The sequence below is a fragment of the Vulpes vulpes genome, chromosome 12, assembly GCF_048418805.1.
Source record: "Vulpes vulpes isolate BD-2025 chromosome 12, VulVul3, whole genome shotgun sequence".
NCBI classification, from domain to species: domain Eukaryota; kingdom Metazoa; phylum Chordata; class Mammalia; order Carnivora; family Canidae; genus Vulpes; species Vulpes vulpes.
This window is the reverse complement of record NC_132791.1, coordinates 32,434,968-32,460,133: the sequence shown is the minus strand read 5'-3', so window position 1 is coordinate 32,460,133 and position 25,166 is coordinate 32,434,968. Positions and strand designations below refer to the sequence as shown.

The 25,166-nt window shown below is 35.9% G+C and overlaps 2 long non-coding RNA genes across 2 annotated transcripts in view; both read right to left on the bottom strand.

Annotated features, from left to right (window-relative positions):
* Positions 1-1,545: 1,545 nt before the first annotated feature.
* Positions 1,546-12,582, bottom strand: LOC140594869 (uncharacterized). Its single transcript, XR_011996169.1, has 2 exons — positions 12,383-12,582; positions 1,546-1,888 (listed from the first exon to the last, which is right to left on the bottom strand). It is a non-coding gene; the product is annotated as an uncharacterized lncRNA (long non-coding RNA).
* A 39-nt stretch (positions 12,583-12,621) lies between these two features.
* LOC140594868 (uncharacterized) overlaps positions 12,622-25,166 on the bottom strand; it is a 159,117-nt gene continuing 146,572 nt past the window's right edge. The window contains exon 3 of the long non-coding RNA XR_011996168.1: positions 12,622-14,991. This is a non-coding gene — a long non-coding RNA (uncharacterized lncRNA). The remainder of the gene's footprint in view (positions 14,992-25,166) is intronic.

Below are 25,166 nucleotides of genomic sequence, written 5' to 3'. Positions count from 1 at the left end.
TCTTTCTTACATCTTATATATGTATATGCTGAGTTTGCTTATCTTCTTAATCAAGTGCAGTTTCCATGAGTTATTTAAGTGACTTAGAGTGCTAAGTTCTTTGTTCTAGTACCTTAAAAAATATTGATTTAGCCCTCACTGTCAAATAACAATTAAGCTAGGTATAAAGACATAAGATAGATAAGCGTCACCTTTTAGTGGATATATATACTTAGGCAAGTCTCTTAACTTCTCAGGGTCTCAATTTTCTCACTTGTAAAATGGGAGTAATTATAGTAACTTTTTCATAAAATAAAGAAATTATATAACAGAGTAAATCCAATGTAACAGTTAACTATCATTGATAATTTGAAGCATCTACAACATTTTCTTCTGGAATTATTTTTGCTGATAGTATTTACTTGTTCATATGAATGTGTTTTTGTTTTTTCCTTTCTAGTAGATTTTAAGATTGTTTCTTTTGTCTTCATTTCTTATAATTTTACCAGCATTTCTTGGTACTCATTTACTTTTACATTTTAAAAAAATGCAGCAATTACTTGAAATGAACTTTTAAAGTGAAAATTCATCTTCCTTTAAGTCTAGAAAAGTCTAGCAACTATTTCTTTAAATATATATTGTCACTATTTCTGCAATTTATTACTTCCAAATATCCTATTAGACAAACTCTGGTGTTTCTCAGTCTGTTCTTCATGTCTCTTAAATGTTCCTTTGTATTAAAAAGAAAAAAAAAGAGGATACCTGGGTAGTTCAGTTGGTTAAGCATCTGCCTTTGGCTCAGGTCATGCTCTCAGGGTCCTGGGATCAAGCCTCACATCAGGCTCTCTGCTCGGTGAGGAGCCTGTTTCTCCCTCGCCTCCCCACTCATGCTTTCTCTCACTCTCTCTGTCTCTTTCTCTCTCAAATAAATAAATAAAATCTTAGAAACAAAAAAGAGCTACTAGACTTTTTTTAAAAAAATGTCTTTATGGTTTGTTTCTAGAAAGTTTCAGGAATACCTTTTAGTTCACTCATTTCCTTGTTACTATGTTCGCTCTAAGTTATATCCTTTTAAATTTTTATATAAATATATATTTTTACTTTCAAATATTTTATATTAATGCATATCATATTAACCTTGTTTAGTATAATTTCTGTCTGTATTTATTTCAAATTTTTGTACTTCTTGTGGGAGTTATGTCTTCATTTTATTTCACTGGCCATAATAAAGTACTTATTTTATACTTTCAAAAAACATTGGCATTAAACTAATTTTAGCTACAGTTAATTCACATTCTGTTTTTCATTTTTGGCATTATATTTCTTCATGTATTTTAGTAGTTTTGTCTGTAAACTCGATTTAAGTGGAGATTTTCTTTTGTTTTTATTTATACAATTTTATATCTCTATCTTTTTCCTTCTGTGTTTATCCCACATGGGCAGGTGATATTGCAGTTGTTTCTATTACCCCTCCAGGCTCCTTTTCCATAACTAAATCTTGTAAATCTGTTACTAAACCCAAGTTTGGCTGCCCGTCACCTGAAAAATCATTACTCAAGAGACAAGTTTTGATTGGAAAGGAATCTGAGCTTTATTCAGGAGGCCAGCAACCTGGGGAAAAAGCAGACTCTTGTCCAAGAGCCAACTCCTCTGAAGTTTCTGTCTGGTCCAGGAGTTTTTAAAGAGGTTGAGGGTAGTTAACCAGCAAAGGGAGTGCAATGGCCTACAACATTTCTTGATCATGTGCAGACTCAGTGATGCCAGCTACAAATACTATCTCAATGCTCTGAGGTTATGGGAGAAGGTCCAGTTCTTCTTTCATGATGTGCAGGAGTACTCTGTTCTTTCGACAAAGGAGGGCACGGTCTACAAATACCCAAAGGGAGGTCAGTAAAATTGTCTGCACGACCTAAAAGAAAGAAAAACATTTTGTTTAAAAAAAATTGCTAGGCTAATCTGAAAGCTGAGGAGGCTTCAAACAGACTCACTGGCCTTTGTGGCCTGGGAAAGTTCTGGTCCTTCACTCCTCAAGGCTAGTAGTCTGCCAGTCTAAAATAAAGGAAATTAGTGTTGTTACAGATCAAGGGCTTTAGGTCAGCAAGTAAGGAGTGTGTTAATTTGAAGCAAGTTAACCTTTAAGACCAGGTGGAGTGCTGTTACAATTCCAGTTCCTATTGCCTTGTGGTGTTACTGTGAATATTGCATATGCAGCACAGAGCTATGAAGCAAGTTTTTGCAGATTCTGATGGAAAGAAGCTATCCATATTTCCTTTTGTCTCTCTACTGTGTGCATGTACCTGTGCGCACATGTGAGTTCTAGTTCATTTCCCGTGGAAAAAATGGACACAGATTTTGTTTTTCATCACCTTCCATAATAAGTTGAGGGTTGCAGAAGTCCAAATGCAATCCCTAGTTTTAAGACAATTAGCCTGGCTTAAGCCTTCTGTTTTACATAGAATATGTTCAGTCATCTTTGGCCCATGTGAGGCAAACTCTAGATATCCCTCCCTGCTTCTCGTTACAGAGCCATTTCCTCCATAACAGTTGTTTAACATTTTCTAGTTCTTCTCTGTGCCTTGGGCATAGCATGGATTTTTTTTAACTTTACCTGGATCATTTTGGTTTATTTATTTTTAAGATTTTATCTGGTGTTGCTGTGTTTAGTATCATTCAAGGGATAATCTTTACTCACTAGGTTGTCTTCTCTAAAAGCTAAGATACAAGAATATAATACAAATAATGACTTCAATGATTAGAGTCATAGATAACTTGGTAACCTGAGGTGAAATAATCTAGTGGTATGGTCTGAGTTTTGTTATTTCACTAGAATGTCACTTTCTTCTTCTATATATGTATGCAATGCTACATCCTCCTTGAAAAATTTGGAAATGAGAAGTGTTTATTTCTCTGTAATAGTCAGCAACAGTAATAATTATGGAGAACTTACTATGTGCCAGTGTTCCAAATGTTTAAAATAAGTTAAATGCATTGAATCCTCACAATAATATTAGGCATAGATTTCATTCTTAGCCTTCTCTTAAAAAGCAAAAGAAAAAAAAAAAGATACAAGAATGGCTAAGTACCTTGTAAGTGTCACCCAGTCAGTAAACAATAGAGCTGATATTTGAGGCTATGTGAGCTGATGCCTATATTCATAACTAGTATTCTCTCTGCCTATTAGCAGTTATGGTAGACTTATGGACACATTGTAAGGTTTCCTACAATGATTCACAAATTCATATAATCCCTTTGAGTTAAAGCAAGAACTGTGACTTGCTTTTAACCAATAGCAAATGGCAAAGATGATAGCACTTCACTCCCATGCTTAGGTTGCAGATGCTATCTTAGCAGACTAGAGCAATAGCCTCCTGTTGACTTCAAACAAGCAAGCGACTATGATTGGACTACCAGTGGAGAAGGCCACAGAGAAGGAAATAGTATAAATTCTAATTGCTTACAACCTCAGTCCTACAACCACTAGGGATTGAATTCTGCCAACAGCTGTATTAGCTTAGAAGCCAACACTGAACTTCACAGGACACCACAGTGCTAGCTGACACCTTGAATGCAGCTATAGGACCCGGACAAGGGAACCAAGTTAAGCTGTGCCCAGACTTCTGAATAACAATAAATATGTATTGTTTTAAGTCACCGTTTGTTATAATTTCTTATGGAGCAATAGAAAAGTACTACAGCAAGGTAGATATGACATTCTGTGTAAGCCATGATGGTATTTTACTTTTCTACAGCTCTATTTGGTCTCTGCTGTTCCCATGACCATATAAGCTAACATTAATGCTGTTGTTATTTTGACTGTTACTACTATGTTATCATTGTAATGTGAATAACAATAAGGCATTAAACAACATGGTAACTGAGCTTAAAAATGCCAAGTCTCTATTCTTTTCTACAAAGCAATGTTATTCAATATAAAAATTCTTTTTAGGAAAAGAATTAAAATATAATGCAAAATATAGGGTGCCTGGGTGGCTCAGTCAGTTAACGGCCAACTCTTGATTTCAGCTCAGGTCTTGGTCTCAGGGTGGTAAGATGGAGCCCTGCATTGTGCTACACTCTCAGCATGGAATCTGCTTGAGATTCTCTCTCTCCCTCTGCATCTACCCCTCCCCCCACCCCCTGCTTATGCTCTTTCTCAAAATAAATAAATAAAACTTTTTTTAAAAAAAGATTTATTTATTCATGATAGACATAGAGAGAGAGAGAGAGAGGCGGAGACACAGGCAGAGAGAGAAGCAGGCTTCATGCTGGGAACCCGACACGGGACTTGATCCCGGGACTGCAGGATTGTGCCCTGGGCCAAAGGCAGGCGCTAAACCACTGAGCCACCCAGGGATCCCCAATAAAACCTTTTTTTAAAAAAAGAAAGCAAAATAGAAATAAACACTTTATGGCACTAAAACTTCCAATTCATTTTTTTTTTAAGATTTTATTTATTTATTTGAGAGAGAGAAAACACAAGTGGTGGGGAGAGCAGCAGAAGGAGAGGGAGAAGCAGGCTCCTCACTGAGCAGGGAGTCCAATATAGGGCGCATCCGAGAACCTGGGATCATGACCTGAGCCAAAGGCAGATGCTTAACCAACTGAGCCACCCAGGGACCCCAATTTAACTTTTTAAAGCCACCTCAATGGGAAAAAAAATAAGTGTTCTTTGAAAATAAGGTCTGTGACAATGCTAGATTACACAAAGTGTGCCCAAATCCTTGCACAAATAAGATTGCCCACAGAGAACAAAAACCTATATTAAACACAAAAAGGGTCATCTGGAAGCATCAGCAAATTGATGATGTATAAAGCATTTCTTAGTAAGAGTGAATGTAGGGGTGGCAGCATGTCATCTCTTTAGTTAATGATGTTGCAGCAGTGAACATATTCAAATGCCTTGGCTCTGAAGGTAGTGCCACTTAATGAGCATAATCAAAGCTCATGACCTATTACCTCAACTCAGAAATGTATATGCCATGCACAACTCCAAGCTCTTACCAGCTTTAAAGATCTCTCACAAACTACAACTGGCCACTTCCTCTTTGATACTCCCAGACACGTATAAAGTAGTGCTGGGCTTGGGTGTGTGTATGCATGCATATATTATCACCATCTTCCCCAGTGCATTGTATTTGTATAAACTCCACGTTACACCCATTTCCATTAACCTTGTGTCTCCCTCTTAGCCCAAAGGTGGCAGTTTAAAAACAAATGCCCTTATATAATGTACGGATATGTCCACACAAATAACCTGTAATGTTTAATTAAACTAAATTGTTATCAACAGACATCATCTTTCAACACCATGTATTGGGAGCTTTATCTGTTGAAAATTGTCTGTAAGATTGACTTGACTTTTAAGGCAGTATGTGAGTTTCTCATTAGCCTTATTATCATTTCTGAATCATAAATATGTAAATGATGAGTTTCACACGGGAGATTTAATTCTGCACTCTTATTTCTGATTAGCTGGAAATACACTCTGGCTCTGTCAGATAATTGGTAACACTGCACACCAATAAGGCATTTCCCTACGCTTCATCAGAGGCAGCTGAAATTAAAGAAGGCAGGGCTGTTACGTTTTTGACAGTTTTGTTACACCAACTTGTTAAAGTTTTAACTCAGCCATTAATATAGTCCATGAATTATTAATACAATTTTTATGTCAAGGTTCTTTTCTAAAGTTGAGATCTAAGACTAAAGTAAAATGCTCTGGGAAAGAGAATGCTTTCATTTTTTCATCATATTTTTAAAACTTCTGTACTAAACAATAAACACCAATGTAATTTGAGTACAAAGAAAAAAAACCATACTGACCATTTACTGTGAACCATCTGCTTCCTAGCTCAAAGTGCCAAAATATTTGTCAACTTTTAAGTGTTTGACTCTAGGTGAACTTTTACTACTTTAATATATGATGTTTGGTATTGAATATAGGAACTTTGTTCCTTTGTTAAAAGGGATTACACATAAGGAAAACCCTACATCAATTTTTCTCAAGTTGCCTAATCATTCTAGAAATAAGAGTTTCAGTTTTACTTCAACCTACCAAAATCTAAGCAGTTTCCATTCATAAAAATCCATTTTTTTTCCTGACAACGGGATGCTTATGTCCTCAACAAGACATGAACTCCTATAGGTAAGAAGTAATTCCCTTTTTCCGTATCTTGTCTTCCACACTAGTACATAACAAAGATGTGCATTGAATGTCTGTTTATTTTAAATAGAGAAAAAAGTTGCCACTTAAAAAAATAGTATTTAAAAAAAATAGTATTTTGAAGTATTCACACTCATTCCTCCCAGCTGTTTTCCTTGATTTTCACCACTTTCAGAGCTGATCACAATACAGCATCTCTTCAGAGTAAGATCAGTTTCTTATATTGAGGCCAAAGCAAAGATTATTCCAAGGTCAATTAAAACACTAATGTTTCAAAATCAATGCATATTTGGTGTAGTAAAAGATCACACAGTCATTTTCACAGGCCTCCATTCTGGCCTCTCTAAATCTAATTCATTCACAGCTGATTTTTCAGCATAAGTAAATTTTGCCTTAAAAAGATAAGTGAGCTATTACATAGAAAACAAGATTTGGTGTGAAATTTAATTCCAATAGTCAGTACACACAATTGAATATACTACATTGTCCTTAATCTTGCACTCATGTGCATCCACACATTTGTTGATTCCACAGTAAGTTATGAAAACAAAAACAGCAGAAAATGTCCTGAATATTACAAAATGGAGAGATGGCTAAATATATAGACTGTTGTATCCAAGACATGCAAATCAATCATACGAGAACAATGTAGATGGCAAGATATCCAAACCAACTGGTTAAACTTCTACTAAGGTAGGAGTGTGACTGTTAGGTGTGAAGCAGTAGTTTCATGACTATGAAAATTGATACTAGATATTCTTGATAATTAGAAATGAGTGCTCACTGTTGATCTGAGAACTGAGCTCAGGTGCACTTATCTTCACACATGAGCCAGCTATATAATGTAGAGTAAAATGAGAAGTGAGCTATCAATTCCCAACTCAATTATCAGCCATCACGAGCTAAACAGTAAGGTAGCATAACACTGGGACACCTGGCTGGCTCACTTAGAGAAGCGTGTGACTCTTGCTCTCGAGGTTGTGAGTTCAAGCCCCATGTTGGGTATAGAGATTACTTAAATAAATATGTATTTTTTAAAGGTGGCATAACACCACAATTAACCACATGGATTTTGGGCACAAATAGGCCTACGTTCAAATTCTGGCTTCACCATTATTTGAGGACAATATCTTTGAGCTTTGATGTTCTTATTAATAAGGGAAATAAGACCTACTTCATATGTTGTTAATAGGATTAAGTGAGATAATGTAAGGCTTGTTACATTAAAGGATATTCACCAGATATCATGAGATTTTTTCTTTAATTTCATTTTCCTGATTATTCAAGAAATATTTGTAAAAATTTAAACACATTCAAATATATATTATATATGTGTGTGTATTATATATAATATACATATTATATATGTGTGTGACATATATCATTCTACACATTTAGCCAAAATATATTTTGTATATATTAACCTAACATCTTACCTTTTGAAAAAAGCAGTTATTGGCAGTATTGGTAGTTCTCCAGATTTATCCTTTTCTTTTCACACTGACTAATTAGGTAATTCATTTTTAGAAGACATTGCTCTGAAAGCTAGAAAATTTTTTTAAATGATCAATGTTGGTGTTTGAAGGGATCCAAAAATAGCAAAACTCTTTCACCATAAGGACTTGCTCGATTGAGTAATAAACCATAAGAGCAAATCAGACAGACTCCATAGATCAGCTTTATAGGTGCTAAGGTTGGGATTGCCTAAATAAGAAACATGTGTTTATTCTATCTGGTACCTTCATTCATTCTTTTGAGAATGAGTCTGAGTATGGACAACAAAATATACAGTTAACTAGCTCAAGTTTATATTGGAGAATGTCACTTAGATATGGGGCAATATTTGACTCCCTAATAAGAAATCGCATAATTAAGCAGTCTTGTCTGTACAGTCACAGGCATACTGGATCCCCACCAGCCTTCCCATGTAGAGGGGCTTCCTCTGACAAACTTACAGGAAGGAGGAACAGAACACAGCAGCATACTTCCAGCTGTCCTCTTGGCTCTTTAGAGAAATGGGGCAGAAAGGCTGTGTGATGCATGCCTGACATAGTTCCCCAACCTACCAGTTTGGTAACTCACCATCTGTAGTAGGAGTCTTGGCAGGACAAGAGCACAAGAATGTTTTACTGTTGGGTGGTAATTATTGTAGAAACAAAAGGTCAGAGGGGAACACCTGGTGACTTAGTAAGTTAAGCGTCTGACTCCTGATGTTGGCTCAGGTCATGAGATCAAACTCCACCTGGGGCTCCATCCCCAGTGTGCTCTCCCTCTTACTCTGTCCCTCCCCACCACCATCACTAGTCAATATATGTATATATATATTTTTTTTTTCTCTGACCATGTATAAATTTACAGCCAAAGAAAGAAGTGACCCCTCCTAAAAAAATGTATCTGGCTTTCTATCTTAGAGAGACCACTCAGTAAAAGCTTGAAGAAGCCTAAAAATTGGATCCCATTCCATTTTCCAATGTGACCTAAATTTTATTACTTATTACTATCACTTTATTGTATTAAATAAATGGAACATTTGAAAATATAAATAAAACATAATAAAAATCACCAACAATTCAATGACTATGACATGTATATTTTCAAACATATACTTCCAGTCTTTTTTCAATATAAATATAGCTAGCTAGATAGGAAAAAAGGATAAATAGTAGTATGTGGCCTTTCTGTATCTCAAGACACTCAAGATATGTCCTTTGAATACTCTTTTCATGGTAATCAAAGAACTCACTGGAGTATAATAAGATCTCAGAAAAATGAGAACTAGCTAAGGATCATGTAGAGGATCAAGCACTTAAAATTTGTTCAAATTGTTTATTGAGCAATATTTATGAGATATCATAAATATCTAGCAATATTTATTCCTAGAATAACCATAGGAATGTAAATTGGTCATGTATCCCTCAAGAGACCACATAACTAAGGCATAAAAGCTGAAGATATCACAAATCTGTTAGCACTCCTGAACCGGTATGGTTGGTACCCAACCAGTCTAGAATTTGTGTCCATACAGATCCTAAAGGCAAAGTGGATGAAGTGAAAGGGACATTCAGAAGTCACAGTGAGGAATATTTAGGTCTTAAATCCTTTATGAAATTGTCCTTTGTTTTGGTTTTCTGTTGCTGTGTAACAAGACTTAGTGGTTTAAATCATCACCATTTATTTATGACCTGAACAGGAAGGAAGGAAATATATCTCTGCTCCATGCGGCATCAACTGAAATGGCTCATCAGCTAGTGTTGTCATCTTGGCATCTTGATTCACTACATGAATCTGTCCATGTAGCTTCTTAGCTGTTGAGTTCCAAGAAGTAAGAAGCATAAGCTGCCAACTCAAAGTTCCAGAACATCAGTGAGCACTTAAAAGTCCAGCCCAATTCAAGAAGATAGGACATAGCCCCATCCCTTGATTGGGGGAAGTGATACATACATACAGGGAGGGAAGAATTTGGGAAGTAGTTAGTGGGAAAATCTTTGGTATCTAAGTATACAGGGTTTATTGTGGTACCTGTTTTATATCCTTTCTTAACATAATGTAATCTCCATGCTGAGGGAACCAAATCTTGTTTCATGAGTTTGGTTGCCAGCCCAAAACCAAGACCACTGCTGTTGGCTGGATAGGGTAGGTATTGTAATAGATGTATTTGCTTTTGGTGTCATCGTGTATATGCTGTTGTGTATCCTTTTATGTTCACTTAATATCATATTTTAATACACTTCTCTGTCATCAAAAGTTTACAAAAACGTGATGTGTAAGTGTGGGATAATATTTCTTTAGATGAAGCATTCAAATTTCTTGACCACTGTTATTGTTGGATATTTTGTGTGCTTTTGCCTTTTTATAAATAAATGTTTAATGATGTTGTTATGTAAATATTGGTGCATACCTAGATTATATTTTTAGGCAAAGCCCCTAGAATTGCCAGAATTGCTGGCATCACGTGTTTTAGGTTGGCAAGTTAGTTTGACAAAATGTCTTCCAGAAAGGTTTTCTGTTTTATTGCCTTTCCCAATCAATCTTGGATTTACAATTTTAAAAGCTTTGTCAGTACTTGCAAATGCCATCTCACTTGTTTTGGTTTGTGTGTTCCCTGCTGCCTTGAATATCATATTACCTATTAAGCACGTTTATTCTTTTTAAATATCTTTCATCTTTCTTTGTTCTAGAAGATAACCTTCTAAATTTTAAGAGCAAGTGATACATATAACACAAGATGGGTTTACTATATAAGCATCTTGCATACCGTGGTCCCCTCTAACCCAAACCTCTCTTTCCTTCCCTCGTGGACAATCACCTACACCTTCTGTAAAACTCAGCTCAACCATCATCTTACCTGGACTGCCTTGCTTGACTTCTCAAAATAGGAGAGTTAACTTCTTTCTCTGTGTCCTCATTGTGTTCCTGCATACTATTACAAATTTTTCTTAGCATATGATAACTATTCCTGTCCTTACAGACTGAGATTTTTCATTAAAATTCAACAAAATTTAGATGCCTACTTTATGACAAGTACTATGCTAAGTACGTAGATTGCAAAGGTAAAAATATATTGTTCCTTATTTATGGACAAAATAGAAATTGTCTTTTTCTTGTGTCTTCCACAGTGCCTTCCTTGAACACACTAAGAGTAACTGTAAAATGCTGTTCAATATTGAATAAACGAATTACCAGAAAAAAATTAAAATAGCCTGGATTCAAGCCATTTTCAGGGAAAAGTCAGACAAAAAGTCCTTTTCTAAAAGGATTAATAAAGAAAGGTAGTAAGCCTGCATAGGCCTGACTTAGCCTATGGAATTTTTAAGTGTTTTGTTCAATGAGTATTTTTGTCTCCTCAAGCATAATTATTAGGCATCACAAACGAGACAAAATGAGGATTTGCTTTCATCTTCCATTATTTTCATTTAAAAATCACAAAGCATCAGCAGCCCTTTCTTTCTATCTTGCTGGTTAGATGCTTCTATTCCCTGCTGCTATTAGTCCCAAGGATAAAAATGTGAAGTTTCTGTAAATGACTTTGTCAATTTTATTTAGAAATCCAAAGTTTCAAACTGACACCAAGTCAGGCAACTCCAAATGTTATTGAACTTCACCCTCATCTGTCTACCTTCAGGGGAATTTTCTTGTACAAAGCAGCAGAAGAAAGTTGCAGCAGAGAATTGTTTTCCAAAGCACAAAATGATTTCCCTTGCTACCAGTGTCACCTACGTGATGACAAAAATTTCAAAATAGATATTTGAGTTTTCCATTTCGTTTTTGTTAAATCAGTCCTCAGAAGAGATAAATAGCTTTTCAATATGTTAGGTAAACTTATTTTTCTTTATCATTGTACCTATTGGCTCGCGTTACTTAATATCTGCCCAGCCTACCACAATGTGCTAAGGCCCCTGAGGATAATTAAAATCCCAGGGGTGACTGTAAAGAAGTGGATAGAAAACAAACGAAGTAATAATTTCTTCTGCATTACATAAATAAATTGCACCATCCTATATTGTAAGCAAGAATATCATGGTCAAAGTTTGAAGAGGTGGTAGGGAAGGGAAGCAATAAAGGAGCAAAACATAAAGAGGAAACAGCTTTAGAAAGCAAACTGAAACCAGAAGAGAAATACAGATATGAAGAAGAGATAAGGGTTTCTGAAATAGCAGCACATCCTGGAGTCAGAGCAAAACTATTGGAGATTCAAAACAAGCTAAATGACAGAGGAGAAACTTCAAATTGCCTTCTGAAAAATTGTAATGTGCTCCTGTCCATTTACAATATTATGTTTGATTCCACTGAGATTTTCTATTTCTTTTGAGAGGTAAGCCGAACAAGTAATCTCATAATAACTTACAATAATATGTGATCACTTTTTCCAGCTACGGTTGCTTGACCTCAGCCTCCAGGTATATTTGAACCCCACTCTCATTTGAATCAGAATGACCTTAATAGAACCTTCCCAAGCATTGCGGAGCTATCTGTCTAGAATCTGTTGCATGAACTTGACTCTGGTTTTCAGGTGATAACTAGGCAATGTTCCTGAGACACCAACTTCATTTTGTGCCCCAGTTTAGCTAACTGGGTCTCTGTCTTCTTTCTTCTATCTTAGTCCCTATTTTTATTATCTGAGAAATTCCCTAATGCCATTAGGACTGCATCTCTGCATTGTTCCCATCTTGTGACCTGGGAAGAGAGAATGGCCTGTATGTTCCAGCCCGGTACTGGAGTCCTGCTCCATGCTGAGATACTAACCCTTGCCTGGTGTCCCATTATCATTCCGGTGTTACACTGGCTTGTTCTGTCCACCATTAGCCAACATTGAAGGACACTGTAAGAATCAGCCGACTCTGTGAAATCCATTCCGTAAGTACTGGAAAGCTGCAATGAAGGCTGTTTCTCCCCCACCTTGCACAGTGAGTTCTTTATGAGGATCCATAAGAAGACTTTCTCTTTGAACCTAGAAATGGGAATCATATTGCTTAATCCAATTATTTCTTTATTTTTTTTTCTCTTTTGGTTTGTTTCTACTTGTTGGACTCCTGAATTATATAACTGACTATGTTTTCCACTTTTTGATAGCTGTTAGAAAATTCAGCATCCACCTCTATCAATTATGCAGAACCACACAGCCAATATTTGTTGCAGTAATCTCATCCCTGATTCTCTCTACCAAGTTATCTCCCCAAAGTCCAGGAAGGCTCACCTAATTATCTTTAGTTTGCTTTTATCTTGCTGAATCAAGTGTATTTTTATAAGCTGTTTATAGTTTGGGGCAGGATGAAGGTGGGATAAAATGCATAAATACTATAGATATACTGCTTATAGCTCCAGCCTGCAATCATGTAATGCACTTACCTCAGGGAGGATGCTCCCCAGCCTACACTGCCCAGACCTTCTGCTCTGATTGTTGGTATTCAGAATCTACATGTGGGTGTGTGCCCCCAGTCTCTGCCTCAGGATATGGGGTAGAATAGTTGTAGGATCTAAGTCTTTTCAGCCTTCTGTGTTGCTAAAGATGATTTGTAAAGAGCAAAGTAGGATAGTCTAATCTTTTGTCCCTGGGCCTTCAGATATAATCAGCTTCAAAAGCATCCTTCTCACCTTTAACAATCTCATTTTTAAATTTCTTCAAAGAAGGAAATTCTACTACCTCTTTTAATAATCCATTTCAATGTACAAGGTATTTCAGGTTTAGAAAATCCTATTTGTGTCTAACCAAAGCCTTATGTTTTACATTAAGCATACTGTTAAGGCTCAAGGGTGGAAGAGACCATCTATTTGTTCTTTCCTTGTTATCTCAAAGATGATCATTAACCATAATCTCAGGTCTGAGCATTTTAAGAATATTCAACTACCACATTGCTTATGTTTTAAATGTGTACCAAACATCCATTAGGCATTGTATATGGAGGAGCTACAACAGGGTTAGCTAGTATTATCATTGGTTTTTGTTACCTTGCATATGCTTAAGAATAAAAATGTATGTAATCCTCTTAAAAAACCTTATGAAATGAAAGCTATCATTATCCCTGTGGTGAAGATGTGGAAACTGAAGCACAGAGATATTTAGGAATCTTCTTGTGGGGGATCCAGGGTGGCTTAATCGGTTGGGCATCTGCCTTCAGCTCAGGTCATAATCCCAGGGTCCTGGAATTAAACCCCACATCGGGCTCCCCCTCAGTGGAGAGCCTGCTTCTTTCTCTCCCTTTGCCCCTGCTTATTCTCTCAGTCTCTCTGCCAAATAAATAAATAAAATCTTTAAAAAGAAAAAAAGAATCTTTTTGTGGTCCCAATCATTCTCAGGTGATGAAGTCAGAATCCAAATTCAGGACATCTGATACCAGAACCTCTCTTTGTATGCTCTGCTGCCTCTAAACTACAAGGCCTATGCAAGTCGTCAAATATCCCCAATCTTTGTAGAAGTCTCTCTTTTTGTTTGTCATTCTCTAAGTTATCCGAATTTTCCTAAAACAATATCTAATATAACACTGCATATTTTATATGAAATTTGAATATTTTGATTTAATGGTGCTATTATAGCCACAGGATTTTCTATTGTTTTCAATGCAAAGGGACAGTATTTTAGTTTCAGACTTGTGTGAGCTCGCCTGGACTCAGCTCTTCATAATTGTGATCTTGTTTCAAGGGACAGAGGGAAAAATGAAAACAATTTCCACTTTCTGTGTATCTGAACTTGAGGATTACTAATAAATGAACAATATTCATAATTCATAAATTAAGAATCTAACCCCATTTTACATAAAACTGGTCAGAACTATCCTCAGAACTATCAGCTATGATTATATCCATTATGTTGATATGATTATATCATCATATCAACTCTCAAATCACAACTCTGGTTTTCAACAGTCATTTGCCAGCACTACAAAATCATGGATCTAAGCCCTTAGAATACATCATCTCATTTATTGCACACAGAACTCTATGACTTATATGGAATTATTAACCCTCTTTTACAGGCAAGAAAAATCAAGACTCAGAAAAGGTAAGTAACTGGCCCACATTGACTCATTTAGTCGTGAGATGGGGTCAGACTTTTGCCAAGTGTATCTAACAGGAAAGAGCAAGGTTTTATCACAGTAGTCCTATAATCCAAATCCTGTAGTCCGAGCATAACTATTTACAAGCATGACATCCTTGTCAGACTCTCAGAGCATGACTGACCCTTTGCATCAAAGCTTATAAAAATACTTTGCAATCTCTCAGCCAAACCAGTTTTGCAAACCAAGTCGCTGAAGGAAGGATCCTGAAGTATGTCCTGTTGGCCACCAGGGGGAGGAAGGTCCAGATCCGTCCTGAGTGGTCCCGAACTCAGCAGGCTTTTTCTTGTTTGTGTTACGCTGGTGGTATAAAGAAAGGGAGACTCTCTCAGAAAAGGCATAGAGTAAATCTAAGGGGTTTTGTAAATCAAAGGTCAACATCTCTTTGAACTACACCTGGTGGTAAATGTATGTCTTTGAGTTATGAAACTTGATCGAGGACTGACAGAATGTGATAAAAAGAAATCAAAGAAATGGAACCTCTACTTCCTCTACACTATTTTCCAGCATTATAAAAATTTGAAAGCGTCTGGCAGAACAGTTAGCCACAAGGGTTTTTGAAGTATTGATTTCTGGGAGACAATTTCTCTTGATAGACAGCCTGCATTTTAATGCTGACCACTTCTAAAGGTGATCTTGCCTGTCTTCATGTCAAGTCATGCAAATTGCCCAAGAGTAGGGTATATATGCCCAGCAAGGCAAAATGTGGATTCAACTTTGTGTAGCTTTCTTTCTCGAAGCACTGTTTGTATATCTAAAATTTATGTGGAAGCTGTTTCCTTGGTGGTATAATGCAACCATTGTCCTATACCTGGGTCAGTTTTGTTTGAATCTATCCGTTGTCATGCAGATTGTCAGCATGGTCCACAATTACGAAGAGTCGTTGATTGTAAAATAAAATAATAAAGAGAAAAATCAGTAGGAGAGTGCCTGAGGTGAATTTATAATGCATTTAAAGTGTGAAGCTGTCCATTTAACCCTTAACAATATTCATTTTCTTCACAGTGTGCAAACCTTGTCAGTAGTTTGAAAAGCTATGAATTTAAATAACCTTAAGCAGCCTGAGAAATGAATAATTTGATAGGTATATCTGGCAGATGGTTGAAATGTCTAAGTTTTTTTTTTCTTTTTCCCTGAGAATATGCTGTAGGGTTTCTGCCAAACTTAGGTTGTAAGGAAGGCAAAAATCAAACAATAAATGCTCCATATTTGCAAACTACCAACACGAAGGTGGCATTTCAGAACAGTTGCCAGTCGCTCCTCCCTTGATCCTTTGAGGAAGGACCTGAAAAGTAAGAGCTTTTTTTGTTTGGTTTTTTTTCCCCCCCTAAGATGTCTTTTTTTTTTAGATTGTCAAAACGAATATTTAATCTGACCAAGATTAAAATCAGTGACTTGCTCGTACTTCTCCAGCTTGTCTTTATTGTTTTGTAAAGTCTAATGTTTATTTCAATATTAATGTGGGTACTGACAACTCCGCTCACATACTTTGATTGACATCTCATTGAAGGGACTCTGGTGAGAAACAGAACATATCTTTTTCCTTCTGGCTGTTGTAGATGTGGGCAGACACACTCCTTATCTTGTACAAATAACTGAAAAAAAAATAGCTGAAAATCATAGTGTTGACCCAGGTCAACACACTTTTATCAACATCTGCTTATTAAGAGCCAATGTCTTTACCAGAAGTGTGGTCTGGATGTATAGTAGATATCGCTGGTGCTGTCAAAGAGGATCTTGATACAAGTTTGCATAGGATTGACCTGACTCACATTCACAGATATGAATGATATACCATCATCCAACAAAGGACTATAAGCCAAAGGCTCCAAAAATAGCCCCAAAACTAAGAAAAATAGCAATATGACTACATTTCTATGAAAATATTAAGGTGGGACAAGACATTTTAAAGCAATAATCAAGGATATACTCAATATAATAATACAAAAGGCATTAATTTATTAATCCAAACTTATATGGTATGTCAGACAGTAGGTAAAAATCAGAAATGTTTGAAGATATTTCTGATAACAAAATCCAAATTTTTAATTTGATGATTACATTTCTTAAATACTTTAGTAATATGGGGGCACCTGGATGGCTCAGTGAATTAAGCATCTGACTCTTAATTTCAGCTCAGGTCATGATCTCGGGGGTTTTGGGATTAAGCTCCGTAGGGGGCTCTGAACTCACTCAGGAGTCTGCTTAAGGATTTTCTCTCTTCCTTTCCCTCTGCATGAGGGCCCAACTCATGTATGTGTGTGTTCTCTCTCCAAAATAAAAACAAATAAATATTTTTTTAAAGAAAGAATTTAAGTACTTCAAATAAGCTGAGATAATAAAACAGGTAAAAATATAAGATATTTCTAAATATTAAAACAACTTTTACACATGGCTTTATTCAAACATTGTATCCTAACAATAATATAGGTGCATGAAAGAGATAAGGGAAAACATCCAATTAATGACAGGCATACAGTCTTTCTAATTCTTCAGTGTCTTTTACTAGACAAAGCTGCAGCAAATTTGTAAAAATTCATTGTAAAACATTTTGAGATTTATAATTGAAATGAGAATCATCTCTATCAATGACCTTAAAATTTTACATGGGAGATAAATATATAAAGTGGAAGTTGTTTTCAAATCTTCATGCTTACTTTTATAGTTTTAGTTACCGGTATGTCTTTGGTTTGAGTTTAATGTCTTGAAAAATTCCTTTCAATTGGAATCTATGTTGTTCTCTATAATCTTCATTCAATGAGTAAGAGAGCCACAGTTCCTTCCCTGGTAAAGCTCCTGTTTTTCTGTCAGGGGAGATATACCTTAAAGAACTATAACAAAAGCAATTTTTAAATTATTTCTGTGTTAACCAGTCAGAATGTCTAAAATTAACAAATCAGGAAACAATAGATGCTGGTGAGGTTGCAGAGAAAGGAGAACCCTCTTACACTGTTGGTGGGAATGCAAACTGGTGCAGCCACTATGGAAAACAGTGTGGAGATTCCTCAGGAAATTAAAAATAGAGCTTCCCTGTGACCCAGCAATTGCACTACTAGGCATTTACCCAAAGGATACAAACATAGTGATCCGAAGGCACACCTGCACCCCAATGTTTATAGCAGCAATGTCCACAATAGCCAAACTATGGAAAGAGCCCAGATGTCCATTGACAGATAAATGGATAAAGAAGATGTGGTGTATATATATATATATATATATATATATATATATATATATATAAACACTACTCAGCCGTCAAAAAAATGAAATCTTACCATTTGTAACAATGTGGATGAAACTAAAAGGTATTAAGCTAAGCAAAATAAGTCAATTAGAAAAAGATAATTAGCATATGATTTCACTCATATGTGGAATTTAAGAAATAAAACAGAGGATCATAGGGGGAGGGAGTAAAAAAATAAAACAAAGTCAGAGAGGAGACAAACCATAAGAGACTCTTAACAGTAAGAAATAAACTGAGAGTTGCTGGAAGGGAAGGGATCTAGGAGATGGGGTAACTGAGTGATGGGCATTAAGAAGGGCACATGATGTAATGAACTGGGTGTTGTCTGCAACTGATGAATCACTGAACTCGACTTCTGAAAATAATATTACATTATATGTTGATTAATTGAATTTAAGTAAAATTAAATTTAAAAACTTATTGTTAAGTACTATGAAATGAGTTTCAAAGTGTTATCAGAAGAAATAATAGGGTTTCCTAAAGTCATCCAAGGGAAGGATCCAAAATTGTTTTTTAGGAAGATAAAAATTTAGCTGAGATTTGAAAAATTAGCTTTGCCAAAATTTGTTCCAGGAAAAAGTCATGAGCATATTCTGAAGGGTCAGAGCATGTTTGAGGAACATGAACAAAGCTGTAAGCTAGAGCCCATTATAACAAAGGTGGGGAGGGAGACTCAGAAGTTCAGACTTGTGGAGTTGACAGTGATCAGCTTATAGAGATGCTTGTAAGAACAGGACACATATTTTGTTGCTTACACGAAGAGGAGTGTTCTATACGAGAGAATGACATGGTTCAGTATGGACTGGATGGCCCCAGTATACTCGCCTCATCCACTCCTTTGTTTCTGAACCTTTTTTCTAGCCAACTGAGGTAGACACTAATGCTTAAGCATATCATTTAATTTCCTATCTGATTTCTATTGCTCCCATCATTTTCGTTGCCTAAAATTATCTATACTTCTTGCCCAACAGCCTCTATTTGGAAATATAACTATGCCATCTACTCTGCAAGTTTGTAATTACTTATTAGCACACCTCTATTTTCACACACTGTGGATATACCACTGGCAGGGAGGAAAAAACTTTGTCTTCCATCCTCTTAGGTTCATTGCCTAGGGCCCTGCAAATAGAACTGACAAAAGACAAATTAACAGGAGAAAAAATGGATATTTCATATGCATATGTCGGGCATCAAAGAAACGAAATGAAAACCCCAAAGAGACATCAGACCTAGAGGTTTATAATCCATTTTTAACAAAGAACAATACATTTGTGGAGAAGTGGAAAGAAAAAGGAAGATTTTGAGCTTCCAGGGGCAGGAAGGCAGATATATGGGGCGGGGGGGAAACTAATGGGAGATAATGGCTACTAGGTAAAGTTTGTGCAGGCCCATGTTGGTGCTGACTTTGCATTTTTTCACGGCAATAAAACTGCCCCAGGGAGAGGGAATTTATGGCAGTCCTCATTTCTAGCAAGTTTCTGCTCCTAGTCAGATAAAGGAAGTTCCAAGAAGGCTTCTTTCTCCACCTGTTGAATCTCAATGGCCTCCAGCCTAAAATAATCCATATGTTAAGCAGCATTTTGGGGGGGTGGCTCACCACTCTGAATAACTCTGACAGCACATCCATGCTGCACTTTATCCTGGACAGTGAATCTTTGTAAACAGGGAGAATTCTCCAGTCGTCATTAAGAGATACTAGGAAAGTCTCAAAAACCTAGAGAATGGACCCAGATGGATGCTGGAGTACACAAGCCTATCCTTCTGTCCAAAATTCTTAATATTAATAATATTTATTTAAAATTAATAAATAGTACTCAGATACAGAAAATTCTATCTGTGGGCCTGGAATGGTAGAAATTCCTAAACAGAAAGGTATGGATCAGATGTTTGAAAGTACTTATAGCCAAAAACTACAAGAGTTTTATAGTTTTGGAAAGTTTTCACAGATTCCAAAAGGGTTCAGGTTGATAATTTGAGGAATAGCACTTAGAATAGCCAGTTTGGCTTCTCAATAAGTGGGCAGAAGAAGCATTCACATATAAGTATGGAAAATTGTACCTTAGAAGCAGGGCAATGTCCCTGGGAGATGGGAGTTTATTCCTTATGGAGGCTTTCTGAAAGAATTACTAATGGGTGTACTTGAGCAAAATAAAAATTAATTTAATATAAACCCCTCAGAGTCAGCTACATCGCATTAACTACTGCCAACTCATCAATTATAAATTACTCAATTAACTAACTTAAAGATGAATTTCAGGTGCTCAGTCAGTACATACTATTTATGCTGGATCCAGTATAAGGTTTCTGACTTAGTGTTACAAGTAGGATTCCACCAAAGGCCAAATCTTCATGTGTTCCTAATGATAAAGTAAAAGTCACAGATGACCTTTTAAATGTCGTCTTTCTGATCTTGATTATTGGGTCATTACAGTTAGCAACATTGATGCAGTGGATATATAGCGAACACTGCACACAATTGCAAATACATATTTTCAAGCACAAGCACATATGAAATATTTCCAAATATGTATAATATGCTAAATCAAATATTCCAGTGAAAAATTCCAATGAATTGAGATCATATAATTTCTTTTGCAACTGAACCAACATGAGTTTGCTCCTTGGTGAGTCACAGATACATCAGGTAGGGTTGTGACACAAAGTAAACTTTATTTACACAAATAAGGTGATCATGGGAATAACTTCCAAAGCCATGACTCCGCAAGCAAGAGTGAATGGGTTCCTTTTATTAAGATTAGGATGAATATCTAGATAGGGAAGATTTGTCATCAAATGTAGAAGTAGACATAAGGCCATACATGTGCTTTAAGGAAACATGCCTATACATACATTGCAAGTTACATACATTGTGTTATGTAAATGAGGCTTGTGCTCCTCCTTGGGTGGAAATTTTAGTATTATAATGAGGTAAAAATAGTTGTCAGTCATTCTAGAGGTCACTCCATCATCCATCTGCACAGATGTGAGTCAGGGGTTACACTCAAACTGGTCAGGATGGTCTGGGCTAGCTGGAGGGCTTGTCGGGGCAGTCACTGTCCCTTAAGGGTTGGCTTCAGTTTCTATTTGCCTGAGTTAAGGGAGCTTAAGGAAAAATATGGCACAAAGATTGATGAGTACTAGCAGGTAGACAGTAAAGTTCAGGTCTTGGGGCCTAGCTGGTGACACTTTGACCAAAACACATTAAGTTAGAATCAGAGTAGGAACACCTGGGTGGCTCAGCGGTTGAGCATCTGCCTTCGGCTCAGGTCGTGATCCGGGGGTCCTTGGATCCAGTCCTACATCGAGCTCCCTGCAGGGAGCCTGCTTCTCCCTCTGCCTATGTCTCTGCATTCTGTCTGTCTTTCATGAATGGATAAATAAAACCTTTAAAAAAAAAAGAATCAATGTAAATACATAACCAGATGATGCCTATATGTTAGAAACTGGAAACTTTGTATCTAAAAAAATCTAAGGTAAGATTGGTAATTAAAATGAAAATCATAAAATATATATATGTATATATATGTATATATGTATATATATATATATATATATATTTTGGAGAGGGAGAGCACACATAAACAAGGGGTGGGCAGAGGGAGAGGGAGAGAAACAGACTCCCCACCAGGTGCAGAGCCTGACACTGGTGCTCCATCTAATGACCCAGGCCTGCGAGATCATGACCTAAGCCAAAATCAAGAGTCAGATGCTCAACTGACTGAGCCACCAGGTGCCCCAGAAAATATTTTGAACTAAATAATAATCAAGGTGCATATAAATCTAGAAAAAAATGTAGTCTTAAATTCATATATTAAAAAAGAAGTAAAGCAGAAAAAAATAAGCTAAGCTAACAACTCAAGAAGTTAGAAATATAAATAAAATCTAATAAAAGATAATTAGAATGAAGGAAACCATAAAGTTAAAAATACTAATAAAAGGAAATAAATATATAATGCAGGAAACAGACAGTAATGTTAGATATTTGAAAAGCCTAATAAAATGAATATCCTTCTAGGAATAGTGACCAAAAAGAATAGAGTAGGCACAAATGACTGATATTAAGAATTTAAAAAGAACATTGCTAAAAGTGGTATGTTTACTAAAACTAGATAACATGCTATAAATAACTGGATGTAGATTTAAAAAATAGATTTTAAAGATATATTCCTAGAAATGAAAATGAACAAAACTGACACTAGAAGATATAATAGATCTGCATAGTCGTAAAATTATTAAAGAAATTATGTTTCTTTAATTTTAAATATTTACATCCCAAAAACATTGAGGCACAAATGGCTACTATAGAAATTTTTATCAACTTTTAAATTCTCAGACTGATAATGCCAAAATCTATGCCATAGCTGAATCCAATTCAAGCCAATTGATGCTTGATAAAACAGTTAATAAAATTCAGTATATTTGGGGGGCACCTGGGTGGCTCAGTGGTTGAGCATCTGCCTTTAGCTCAGATCATGATCCCAGGGCCCTGGGATCAAGTCCCACATCAGGCTCCTTGCAGGGAGCCTGCTTCTCCCTCTGCCTATGTCTCTGCCTGTCTCTCTCTATGTCTCTCATGAATAAGTAAATTCTTTAAAAATAAATAAAATAAAATAAAATTTCAGTATATTTTTATGAAAAAGAGAATGCATAAAGATTAAGACTAGAGAGGAATTTCCTTAATATGGTTGAAAATCTACAAAAAGGATTTATACTATATATTATTGAATTTTATATATTTATATATATGATGTATATATATATACATTTATATATGTATATGTGTGTATATATACATATATATGATCATATATTTCATTGGAAATATTGAATATTTCCTCTTTCAAATATGGAACAAAACAAGGTGCCCAGGACCACCATCTCTTTTCAGTAATTAACTTGGGTTGCCTTATAGTGCATCAAGGCAAAACAAGCAAGCCAATGAACATATGCATAAGGATTTGAGGCGGGGAATAAACTCACTATTTGCAGATGATATGAGTGGATATAGAAAATCTGAAAGAATCCACAAATGCACTATTAATATGAATTTTTGAACTTAACAAGTTTGTTTAACACAATTTCTTATATAGCACCAAAAAAAGGTTAAAAAGTATAATCTTAGAGTAGATGCCTTTTACAATAGCATCAAAATGATCAAATATCCAAGAATAAATATAACGAAGGAGTCTAAGATGTATATGCAGAAAATTATAAAGCTTTTGATGATAAAATTTAAAGAACTAAATAAATGGTGGAAGATTATACCACATTCATCAATGACTTAAGAACAGCATTTCTTTTCAAACTAATCTTCAGATTCTGACTCATCCTAGCTTTTTTTTTTTTTTTTTTTTTGTCCTTAAATCAACACATATATGGTGAAAGATCACAAGAAACTTTGAGAGTTTACTAGGGAGAATTTAACTGTAGAGCTGTTTGCTTGGAGGACCTGCACTCTTCCCTTTTCCCTCCAATCTTACTGGTTGATCTGTTTTGGGGACACTAATTCTGTGAGGTTTCCTTAAGCTTCACATCTTTCCTGTTACTCAGAATAATCTACATGCTTTTGCTTGACAGAAAGACTGCACTGAGTATTGAAGTTCTGCATTTCTCCTATATCTCATAGTCATTTCCAAAATGGGGTACCCATTCTACCCACTTTTTATATCTGTCTCTAAGTTGAAGGAGATTGGTTCACTCTTCCCAGATTTAATGGACTCACCTTTCCCCATCTGAGTATGTCTTTAAAGCATGAAGAATATCATTACCAAACTGTACAAAAATTTCTGTGAATATTTAGGCATTAATTCCCTTTTCCTTAGAAACAAAATTTTTCAAATATTTGGAGATAGACTTGTGACCTGCTTTTTGTTTGCCAAGTCTTGCTATTCTTTGCTGGTGTCTATTAACTTTACTTCAGACCTCTAGGTCAGAAGGAGTAGAATTTCAGATCTGCTCTCTTGTTGAAATAGTTTACATACAAAAGTGTAACCTTTGAAATGTTAACATTATTTATTATTTTAACGTGATAGTCTTCCAAGCATAGACCTAGTAAATAACAGCTGTATAAACAGACCACCTTAAATACTGTTATTCAAAATGAATAACAGAAAATATTTTATCTTTGAATAATTTTGAATCATTACTGTGACTACTTAACTCTATTCTTCCCCAGTACTTTACACCACAATGGAGAGAAGAGAGGTAGAGAGGAAGGAAAAGAGAGATATAGAGTGAGGGAAATAGAAGGAGGACAAGGGAGAGAAAGAAACAGAATGGAGAAAACAGAGAGAGATTGAGAGAAATAAAGAGGGGCCGGGCCATAGGGTCATTTAGACTAGAAAGATGCCATTTTGTATGTAACTTTATTTTCTTTTAAAGATTTATTTATTTATTCATGTGAGACACAGACAGAGAGGCAGAGACAGGCAAAGGAAGAAGCAGGCTCCCCACAGGAAGCCTGATGTGAGACTCAATCCCAGGACCCGAGGATCATGCCCTGAGCCAAAGGCAGATGCTCAACCACTGAGCCACCCAGGTGTCTCTGTAATTTTATCTCAAAATCAATATTCAAAGGGAATTATGATGTAATTATTTGAGATGGGAAGGGATTCTCTACCTCATCTCACACCTGAAGAATCAAGTTCTGTGATCACCATGATTTAAAAAGTCATTCTGCTGGCTGGAGCTATGAGGTTAGAAGTGACAGGGTGTTTATAGTGTTTGCTTGGATCTTACACATGATTTGAGCCTATGTTAAAAAGATAATAATATATATTCTGCATCATTTAGCAATCAAAAAAGAAACCAAGAAAGAACAAGGAAGATATAAAAATAGCTTTGACATTCTCCTTTTTTCCCCCCAACAAACGACTGGGAGAAAACAATAAAGTGCACAAACAAATGTACTTACACACACATACATGCACACACACACACAACAGGCAAACTTGTCTCTTCAAATCTAGGAGCAAAAGTCTCATAGGAGAAAAAGGAAAGGAATGAATTGAAGTTGTTGTTATAGCAGATTCACTTTTCTTTCCATATTTCACCTAGATTATTATTTACAATGGATTGTTGAAGAACCCGCATATCTAATAGTTACATTTCCCAGCACCTAGGCAAATTATTCTTTCACATTAGTTTTGTACTTTAGAATGGTATGCCTTGCATTGAGACCTTGTAAAGCACAGTGTTACATGTGAAACTTTGATCTCCAAAAAAATATCAG